We start from the raw sequence: 11,838 nt of genomic DNA, 5'->3' as shown, positions 1-11,838 counted from the left end.
CAGGGGCAGACATAGAGAACAAGAAAGAGAGGAAGACTTGAAATCAGAAAGTAGGCAACGGGGTACTGGGAGTATTTGGAGGAAGAAAGCAGAGGGTGGTAGTGGATATGGTCTATATACATTGTATTCATACATGAAATTAGCAAGGAATAATAAAATATATAAATTGTATGCAAATCTTTTCAATAAAATCTTTATCGAAACCTCCAATCCTCATGTGTAGTTATCTCACAGGCCTGGGAGTTAGCATTACTAGTGAGAAGTAACTCTTTGTACATTTCACTGTACTTAGCCATCAAGGTTTAACCATTGCAAGTTAATAATATTATATTTATTTGATGGCATAAGTAAATCTAGCATCTTTCAAAAGCTAGGAGGCTTCATTCATTCATGAGCTAATATTAGCAGGAAAGTATACAAGGTCTATACTATAAGTATACTAGAAAACTAGTCTGTCTTGTAATCAACTGTCTTCCCCATTTTCTACTGACAGAGACATAATTACACAGAATGTAAAGCTCACTGGACTGATGTTTGAAGAGATGAAAACTAGTTGATCAATTGCCCTTTTCTAACAACTGTGAGTAAATAAGCATATATCTTTTAGAACTGACCCCAGTCCAGATTTCTATTTTTTCAACTTCCAAATTTCATATTAGTTAATTTTTCTTTGACAATGTCACCCATGTCTATAAAGGATACAGACCACCCTCATATCTGACCCCCTTTTACTTCCCTATTTACTTTCCAAACCTATGAATCTCTTTTTAACATTCATGTTTTGTTGTGATGATCCACTGAATTTACCCTGGGATGTCTGTATGACCATCAGTTTGGAGCTATCCTTTGAAGCTTGGAGGTCTCAGCAGTAGATACATTACTGATGACAATGATTCCCTATGTCCATGAATCTATCAAGAGTCAGTAGCTCAAAAGTAAGATGTAGGGTTCTATAAGCTCTTCCCCACACAAAATTGTCCACAAGGTCAGCAGGCCTATTGTAGGTAACTAATGTTGTAATTAATTCATTTGTAATTAATAATTACAATGTACTTATTACAATTATTACAATTGTAATAATCACAATGTAATTATTAATTAATTACATTGTATAATGTAATTCATTAATTAATTTGTAGGGATTATATTAAATACATAAGAAGGCATTTCATAGTAATTCACCCTATTTTATGCCTTATACATCCTTCCTTCTTCTTTTCCATAAATCTCCTCATGTTTTATAGGGTGTACTTTAATTGTCTTGTTTGGTGCTAAGACGCCAACCATCATTTATTCCCAGCACCTTGAAGAGATACAAGTCTCTACATTCACCACGATTCACTACAAAAAGAAGCTTCTCTGATTAGATCCAAGAATAGCTTTCATCTATGAATACAAACATGCATATTCATAATGCAGTTTGATGCCATGTCACTTAATTAAAATGACAGCAATAAGTTGTTTACTTGGGCCTAGGTCCTCCCTAGGAACAGGCTGAAACCTGGGCTTGTACTACTAGGAATGGGTTCCTTCCTGTAGAGCAAGACTCAAATCCAATGGGAATAGACGACTACCTCCACAACACTCATGAAATTATTTTACAGGTAGACACTTATCATCTGATAGTTAGTTCTGTCGTCCACAAGAGTCATAGCTGGGTAAGAACGTGAATGACACCCAGAAGCCTGAAGGACACCTTCTGCCACTTTGAAATCTAGACAACAGGGTAGAATTTTGTAGTTCAGGTCTAGCATGCTTTCTTTATATCTCTTACTACAATTCAATACAGAGAAAGACTTTTATGAGGGTAGATTTTGAAAATGCAAATAAATGAAGATCTATAAAAAGAAATTAAATTTCATGTGAATTTAGTTAAATAATGTGCTGTGCATGCAGTTTTCACCAATAGATACATTTTGTTCTGGTAGGCAATGAAGAAAACCAGTTAAAGCTTGTATTGTTTGGGAGCCTGGGGTCTCCCCATCCAATTCATATGGAAGTATCTAATAACTGTGTCACTTCACTTTTCTTAAAACACTAATAAGAAGTACTTATGTGCATCAAGGAGGACATAACTACTAAACTTTAGGTTATATTCCATAAGAAGACCTGTAGAGTCAACTAACATGGGCCAATGGGGGCTCACAGAAACCCTACCTAGGCATATGTTGTAAGGGTAGAGAGGTAAAAGCAAGATCAGAGAAGAGTGAATATGTGAGATGCAGTTCACCACCCCTAATAGTACAATGCTAATCTTTCCTTTGAAGATGACTTGCCCTTATTCTTTGCTGGGTTTCTTAAGGCCTGGTGTTTTAAACTGACTCTTAAGATGCTCTATTGACATTGCCATCTTAGGCTGGAAGGAGAAGGTACCAAAAGGTACCAGCCCCCGATCCCACACACTTTTCCCCTTTGGTTACTCTGCTCCTACCTACTGTCCTAGGTGGTGACTTTTTTCTTCCAAATCAGAATTCTACCCTTTGTGATAAAGAAGCAGTCTCAAACAGGTGCTTGAGTTATGTTATTTGGTTGCATTTATTAGTAGCTGTCCTAGAGGAGACTGGAGGGGCTGAACATTAGGGTCAGATTCAGAAAAATGAGATTTGCATGTTTGCTGTCATATGCAGAATCTTTATGATATATATCACATATGCCATAGGACTGTGGACATAGGAAACTTCTGCATGGTGGGAAGATATAATATGTGGTTTTCTCCTTTCCTGGGCTTGCATTCAACTCCCTGTACTATCTCACAGATCCACCATGTTGTCCAATTTTCACCCCTTTCATGCTTTACTTAAAAGAATTCTGATTCAAGAGAAGGAACAATGGCTTCTACCTGTCTTCAGGTCCATAACCACAGGAGCTTCGGCTTTATATGAGATCCTTTACCTTTAGCAAGAACAAGGTTGTGCTTAGTCATTACCTTCAAAAATCCCCAGATCTGTCAAATATCAGTCCTGGTATGATATCCAGTTAATGAAGTGGCATTTGAATTCCAGTTCTGAAGTGTTTAAAGCATATGGTGCATATATGTGCATGAGCCAGATGAGTGCTATTGGGCAGGAGAAAGGATACAAAAGAAGGGAGATCAACCGTCAGTATTGGAGGGTGAGTGAGTGAAGCACAGGATATGCAGGTGTCATGATAAACCTACCCTTTCCTGCTGATTTTTAAAATGATAAATAATATAGATGTAGAGACAGAGGTAGAAACGGCAAAAGGGAAAAGGAGTCTAGAGAAAGATATAGAACAGAGAGAAACATCTAAACATTTATAGTAGTCAGATAACTTCAAATATTCTATTGATTACATGTTTTCTTAAATCGTTCACTGTTTTGCAGAACCGAATAATTTGAGTATTACAGTGTATATAATTGCATTTATTTTTTCATCCACCTTATGTATTTTATTTTATTTTTAGGAAGTCACACTCTGAAAAATAACATAACCTGTGTAAGATCACACAACTGTTCCTCTCCCATGCTCCACACTCCCTGGATGAGGTGGGCAGTCCACTTTCCCAAATAACAGGTCAAGTCCCAGTCAGGGAATGCTGGAAAGAGCTCCCAGTTTCAGAAAATTGGTATTTTTTTAATGTATTATGTAAAACTGATGCTCATATCTATGTTAGTTGGTGTCAGTCCCAAAAATCAAAAGGCTTTCTTGGTACTTCAGGCAAAAAAGATTTAGTGCAGTGAATCAGTTAAATTAACTCAGAAATTGAGAACAAAAGAGGAAAGTCTGGGGCTTAGAATTAGAAGGTCCTATTTAATCTGAACCGATTTGTAGCTGCTCTTGGCAGCGGTCTAATGAAGATGCTGAGACTGCATCCTTGCGGTTGATCAGGCATGCAGGAACATGCAATTCTCCTGATGCTGCTGAGGAGGAAGAGAAGGAGGAGGAAGATAATTTTTTTATATAATGAAATATTCAATACTGCAATGGGGCATGGACCTAGGTCATACTCCTGCTGCTGCCGTGTCTTGGTTTACTACAGACAGCAGATACTAAAATGATATTCTTCCTCCTTTTATTCTATGTCATTTTAATATCTGCTGTCAAGGGAAGCTGGGAAATATAGTTTGCAGGTTCCTATTCCTATCAACTTCACAGAGAAACAAAATTAACTGAACAAAAGACCACAGCCACATTAACCAAAGAATCTAGTAGGATTGGCAACTGCTAGATAATCAGCAAAGCTCATTCTTTGGTGCTACAGTGCTCAGTCAGCTCCTTTCTATCCTTACTTAAACTCCATTCAATAACAATGATGTCATGCTTTTATATGTGGAATAACTTTGCATATAAGCCAAAATGTTCCAGTTATAAATATTCTACAATTTCAACATTAAATTGTAAAATTGCCTGCACTCCCATTTCTGGCATAATATAGAGCAGAAAAAAAAGGAAGAGAATAAATAAATGATTGATTAACTCAAACAAATGTAATAGAAAGGGCAAGAAAAATCACATACAATGGCCACAATTAACATTTCTATGATAATTGCTAATAGGTCATGATACTATGTTGATATTTATAATTCCTTCTTGTGCAGATAATCCCATGTTCCCTTTAACCTCTAATACAACCCCTTGTAGTTTACATTTTTACCTATTAGAATAATTCAAAATTTAGTTTGCAAAGAGTCTGAGTTCTTAGTAGTATTTTTTGTTCAGTATCTGTGGTTTTCCACCAACAATTGTTATTGAATATAAAGAGTCTGATAACTTGTCAGAACTACATGAGTTTTAAACTTATTTTACTCTATTTCATTATATCCCAGCATTCTATTTTCCCAAATAACAGTGATTAACTACCTCACTTTGCATTGTTTGTTGCATTGTTTGGTGACAGTGAGACTTTCAAAATGGCTGAATAATAGTACTGTCTCTAATATCAATAGAACTACCATGCCATGTGGTAGAAATATTTTCTCTTCAAAATTCAGACCTTGAAAGAAATAGACTTGAATTATGAAGGACAGAAAGATAATATCGTTCAGCATGGTCTGTGTGTGTGCTTATATCTTTTGATGTGTGGATCCTTGCAAGGACAAAAACAGCAACATATTTTAATGGCTGGTATGAAGCACATGCTACGTTCTTTAGGACCACATCATACATTTGGAGGATGTTTTCAGCTAGAAAGAAGTTCTTGTTTTCAGAAGTTAATTCATATTACTTTATTCACAGACATGAGAGTGTCTATGTTATAGGATGACAAGTGAATTTCATATGTGTATGGTGACAGACACGCTTTAGTTTCTGTGGAGTAAATTATTGATCAATAGTTGCAAGATAATAATGTCCTAACATGTCTACTCCTATTCTCTGAGCATCTAATCACACTGTGTGAAGAAGGGGATTTCATATGAGCTCAAGTAACTGAAAGTTCCTGGGATGGGGAGTGAATCTTGGATGCTCTGGGTTTTTCAGTGGTGTATCGTGAGTGTTCGTAAAAGAGGCAGATGAAAGATGGTCAAGGTACAAAACAGGAGGTGAACAAAACCAAAACAAAACAGAAACAGATAATCGAGAATAAATTCTCTCCCAGACTCTCCAAAGAAGTAAGTCTTGAGGATACTTTGACTACTTCAAAGTCAATAAATTGAAATCAATTTAGGTTTTTTTTTCATCCCTAGAACTTTTAGGGAAATTAATTTTATGCTGTTGCTATGTCTTTTAAGGATGTAGAATTTTCAATATCAACAACAGGAAACTAACACAGCAACTGCATTATCTTGAATATTATTATACCAAACTAGGGGTTCCTAATCTACTGTGGGTAGCTGCCTCACACAGGATCGTTAACACCACTCCCCAGAAGGATTGTTTCTCACCTTTCTGGTATGGTAGAGGGTCAAGGTAAATCAGGTTCATCAGGTATGATGCTGTCACAGTACATCACTCGTAGCATTGTAGGTGAGATATTCATTGATGACGAGTCACATCCAGACTGGCAAACAATGTTATTTGAACCAATTCATAATTTTCTTCTTTATTTGTTGTGGGTATTTTTAAACTTTATTTCATTGTATAATCTCCAGAGTTCCACAGCTAAGGGATTTTTGATATCCAAACAACATGTTTTATTTATATTGTTACTCAAATCATCTTCTGCAGCATGTATTTTTGCCTGACTAATAGCATAGAACTGAATATCCTTTTAGTCCATCCCCATCCTGAAAAGTGTTACTATTCATTTTTCTGGATTTACCTTCTAACAAAGTCTCCAATAATGTTCTTTCCAATCCCCTTATGAGAACATTACAGTCACTGACCATGAAATAGCTTATAGGTAACTAGAGCCAACTCAGCAGAACAGATCAAATAAATACACTACTGGAAGTTACTAGAAGTTACAAGTTCTTCGTTATGGACCTAAAGAAAAATCCTCTAAATATAGCTGTAATGCTGTAATGACATTTGTAGCTTAATTCTAACACAGCATACAAAGTTACAAAGTACTGAGGATTTATTTACCTCTTTTAACACTACATAAAAAATTCCACATGAAGTTATGGATATATCTTCAAGGAAAGCATATCAGTGTACTAGAAGTTTCAATGGAGTCTAAGCATTGTACACTACCAGACATGATCTTGTTCTAATGAATGGGCTTTAAATTGAATCAGAAAACAATTGGCTGCACCATTTCACCAGTGGGAATATCTTGCTTGGCAAAATGACAGTGTTGCAAAAACAGTTCATAACAAAGTAGGACTGTTGGTGAATTCCCCGTCCCCTAGCAAATTTTGATTAACTCCTGACACTATGTAATCTGGAAGCAGTGAGAAAACTTCCATTAGGTCTCAGCTTAATTTCTCCATGATCTATGTAGTATTTTTTTCAACAGTTGCACCTTACCATTTAGCTCTGATGGGCAACCAAGAGCAGTGATAACTGTTTTTATTTTTGATGTGGGTGGGGTAGGTTAGGGATAAAGGACCTCTATAGCCAATAATTCTTAGGAAGGTAAACTATTCCTGGCACTATGATTTTCCTTTAACAATTTTATGCCATCACCTTCAAGAAAGAGTATATTTTCCATTAATGCAAAGTATCATCATTCAAATTCTGGCTATTGTTTAAACTTTTAAAGGCACAGGCTTTTGGAAGATTTTCTCCATTTACTTTATTGTATGTCTCTGAGTTACCCCAAATTTTCAGATGTGCCTGACGCTTGTACTATGTGTCGATGTGTTCTCCAGCCTCACTCTTTAGGTACACCGTCATGTTTTTAAGTTGTTCTTATAACTCAGTGGAACAGTCTGAGGCTAGTGTCACATGTATTACATGAAACCTTTTGGCACAAGTGGGCAAGATCTCTGAAATTCCATCAGCCAGAATTCTAGTCTAGGGCTGACTGATCTCAGGAGTCAACAGCTAAGAAGATGCTTACTAAAAAATGTTAGCAATATCCAACATGGAGTGGAAGATTCCATTTCTTGTATATTGACTGTTTGCTCAAGATATTAATGCTAGGGTACAGCAGCAGGTATATTAGGCTCAGACATGATTTGAAACTACCTCTGATCCTCTGTTGAATTCATTTTACTCCATATACATCCCTAAGTCTCTCTTCCTTATCAACAACATTTATTCAAATATGTGCCTTTACTCCATTTTTCTTTCTCATTCATTATTCAGTTCATTCCATGGCAGCCTCTAGTCTGATCACTATTTCTCTGAAATTGCTCTTGATTTTGTCACTAGTGACTTCTCTGTAACAACGTCCACCAGACTTTCCTCCATCCCATTATTAAACTTCTCAATAGCAGTAAGCTTCACTGGGGACTCAGGCTTTTTACAACCTGATGTTCTGTGGTATTTTTATCACTTCATACTGTTCTTACTTTCTATGCATTTAACAGGTGACTCCTTCAATACCATCCCTATATGATTAAGATCTTATTCATCCACAGTCAATACAGTTATGGTCATACATGGCTTTACAAACCAATATGCTAAATAATTCCAAACCCACTTGTCCATGTACTCTACCTTGCATCCTGTCAAATAGCCAGTTACTCCCTCTGCATCTCCATACTAAATAATGAAACATCCTCAAATGTAATCTGTTCACCTCTTTCCTACGCTCAGTGTATTTCTCTGTCACTCATCCATATGATTTTTGGCTCAATGCTTTCTTGATAATTCTCACCCCTTCCTCAGGCACTCAGTATATCCAAATCACCAGTAAGTACTATAGCTTTTATATTTAAAATGCATCTTTAACCTTTATTCCCAAAGTCAATACCATGCACAGAAGTCAGTCATTATGTTCTGTCTGTAGTTTAGAATAACCTGCTTTTTAACTTGTCTTATTTACCTTTTATGTACCTTGTACTTCAAGCTAATATATATTTGTAAACATTTTATATCATTTACTCCTAGAATCTCTCATGAGCTTTGTTCTTCTTGAGGATGAAATCCAAAGTTGAGACCAGAGTATACCAAGGTCTACATGATAAGCCTCCCTTACTCTTCTGTTTCATCTTCTGCACCAGTGTTGCCTTTTCTTGTACTCATTTGTTCCTGTTTCTATAGCATGTCTTGCTTTTTCTTATAGCCTTAGGAACTTATTTTCATTTGCCTAGAAACTTGTTTCATGATTCTCTGCAAGGCAAGTTTGGCTATTCTTTTTTCTTTCTTTCTTTTTTATTAGATATTTTCTGTGTTTACATTTCAAATGTTATTCCCTTTCCCTGTTTCCCTTCTGAAATCCCCCATCCCACCCCTCCCTGTTCACTAACCCAACCACAGCCACTTCCCTATCCTGGCATTTCCCTACAGTGGGGCAACTAGCCTTCACAGGACTAAGGGTTTCTTCTCTCATTGATGTCTGACAAGACCATCCTCTATTACATATGTGGCTGGAGCCAGGGGGTCAAACATGGACTCCTTGAAAATGCCCCCTGAGAACCCCAGTTAAAGTTACAACATGTTTGTTTCAATTTCAGTAATCTATTTTCATGTAGCCTTGATCATTTATTCATAACTCAATGAAACTGTCTAATCAGGCTGCTCAGGGATGGCTTGGCTGCTGCAACCTGTCTGTGCCTGTGGTCAGTTGGAAAGTCACTATAAGGATGCCTTTAAATGTCCTTGCTCACCAGTCTGTGAATTTTCAGAGCAAATCTGTTGGAAAGATTCGGTTTTACACATGGTACCACTCCATCAATCAGGCCAGCTCAGTTTTAAACAGGGTGAGAACAGAAACTACACATCCCTTAAGGTGATCTCTGAAACTGAGTATCTGTCACCTCAGCTACTTTTGTTTCATAAAGCTCCATCGCAAAGCTAGCAAAGGTGTTTGGGAAGGAATAAGCTCTGCCTCTTGGTGGCAGTTGGTACAATAATCTTTGTCTATGCTCACTCTGTCCATGTCCCTTTTGCAGTGCTCTACTGTCACTAGTATTGTGTCACCACATTTTTTTAAGACCTTAACATTTCCTGAAACTGCTGATGTATTTACTTTCTTTTGATAATGAATGCCCCTCTTCCTTTTGAATATGAGCTCTAAAAGGGTTGACATCCCTCTGTGACTCAATGAGTACTAAATCCCTTTAATTAGAACAGTGGCTAGCATTTGACACCCAGTAGGTGCCGGGCATATGGTAGTTGAGTGGATTCATCTGTGAGTGAACAGTGTTGGTGAGGATTCAAATTAATACAGCCTTTATAAAAATCATTTTGGAGATTTCTCAAAAAATTAAAAATAGAACTATCTGTGCTAGATAGCTTTATGCAATTTGACATGAATTAAAATTGTCTGAGAGGAGGGAACCTCAAGAAAATGTCTCCATAATATCTAGTGGTAGGCATACCTCAGGAACATTTTCTTAATTAGTGATCAATGGGTCCAGCCCATTGTGGGTGGTGCCATCACTGGGCTGGTAGTTCTTGGTTCTATAAGAACCAAGTAAGTCATGTAGAGCAAGCCAGTAAGCAATACCTCTCCTTAACCTCTGCATCAGCTACTGCCTCCTGGGTCCTGCCCTTCTTGAATTCTTACCCTGACTTGCTGTGATGATGAACAGTGATATGGAAGTATAAGCCAAACAAACCCTTTCTTCCCCAACTTACGTTTTGGTCATGGTGTTTCATCATAGCAATAGAAACCTTAAGATACTACCATGTGACCCAGCGAGGCATACACACTGAGAATTCCACACCCTATCATAGAGGTATTTGCTCTCCATATTTATTGTTGCTTTATTGTCTACAGCAAAGAATTAAAATTAGCATATTTTCCCATCAATGGGTGAATGGATAATGATATATGTATGAATAATATATCACTATTAAGCTTGAAAGTAAAATGAAATTAACTGGTAGGGAAACAGGTAGGCTTAGGATGTGCAATATTAAGTGATCTCAAACAATTTCAGAAGCTTAAAAATACATATTATGCATCATATATAGATCCTAGAGAGTAAATATATGGACATATATGAACAATTACATACACAGTATAACATGAAAAAGAGAACAAGAAAGGCTAAATATGAGGAAGGACTATATGCAGATAATAGACATGTATATGAAAGGGAATCTGAAACTAATTGATTTTTCCAGTTCTAATTGTGTCAGAGAGCTTTTGATTCTGATAACGGGTGAGTGCATAAAAATATACTCAGTAGTAAGTGTGTTGATCCCTTGTGAAGCTCTACAGCTGCAGAATGCCTATTCTAACTACGGAGAAATTCACTTAGATGTATAATCTTTGGGCCTGGTTAATTTTATGTATAATATTTAATTTATTTGCAAGTTTTTAATAAGACAGTTTATAAAACTAAAATTATAATGATTTAGAGAGCTTTCCTATGCAGGTTATTAAACTTTTTAAATGCATTTTTTTCCTGGCTGTGTACAGTAGTGTAACACTGTTTCTCAACCCTGACATCCTGGACAGCTTCAGAGAAATAGTCACAATTGTTATTTCTTGGTTGAGCAATCTGGTTCTCAGGAGATGATGGCTGCTACTCAAAGGAAGTCTCAGTTTCCAATATAAGATAATCGTTCCTGCTTTGTGTGGGGGGTGGGTTTCAGTCAGGGTAGGTTTCAGAGTAATCTGTGGGTGGGATTTACTGACCCTGGAATCTGAGATGAAGTCAATCTAAGTGAAGTTTAAGACAGCAACTAAGGAATTTCCAGGACTCCGCCATAGGAGGCTGGAAAAAGCTGATCAACAAACAAATGATCTGGTGGTTGGATCCACATATGAGAGAAAATATTTGGTATTAGGCTTTCTAGCATTGAATGGCTGAATGAATCTTTAAATTTGCACATTTATATTGGAGGGCCTGTAAAAGTCAGAAAACTAGAAAGGGGTCACAGGCAGTGGGAGTGGAAAAGAAAGATGTTAAGGGAGGAGACCGCGTAGAACACAGCTGTTAGGAAGAGAGAAACAGCACTAATGGAGGACAGCCAGAATGTTAGAGGAATCAGAAGATAGTGAAGAGAAAGATGCTGGGGGAGGAGTAACCCTACTGAGTGCCCGGATAAGGCTCCAGGGAGGTTCTAAACACAGGATTGATGTGTAGAGTATGCAAAAATGAGGAGTCTTACCAGCAGTTGTCTCTCAAAACAGGTGGCCCGAGTAGCTCAAACCCTCTTTATTTATACAAATTCCAAAGCATTCAAGCATGAGCAGTTTCAATTCATTTCTCTTTCATCATCTTTCAAGAATCACTAGCATTTACCCATTTTAGTTTCTTTTCCTCCCTTCTTGTCTTTAATTGACCTTTACTCTGTATCTAAAGATTAATTAACCTTTATTTCATATCTAAGAATGAATTTTATATAGCAAGCCAAGTGATTTTATCTAGC

This window comes from Apodemus sylvaticus, chromosome 13 (genome assembly GCF_947179515.1).
Source record: "Apodemus sylvaticus chromosome 13, mApoSyl1.1, whole genome shotgun sequence".
Taxonomy (NCBI): domain Eukaryota; kingdom Metazoa; phylum Chordata; class Mammalia; order Rodentia; family Muridae; genus Apodemus; species Apodemus sylvaticus.
The sequence above is the reverse complement of the archived record's forward strand: the minus strand, read 5'-3'. Positions refer to the sequence as shown.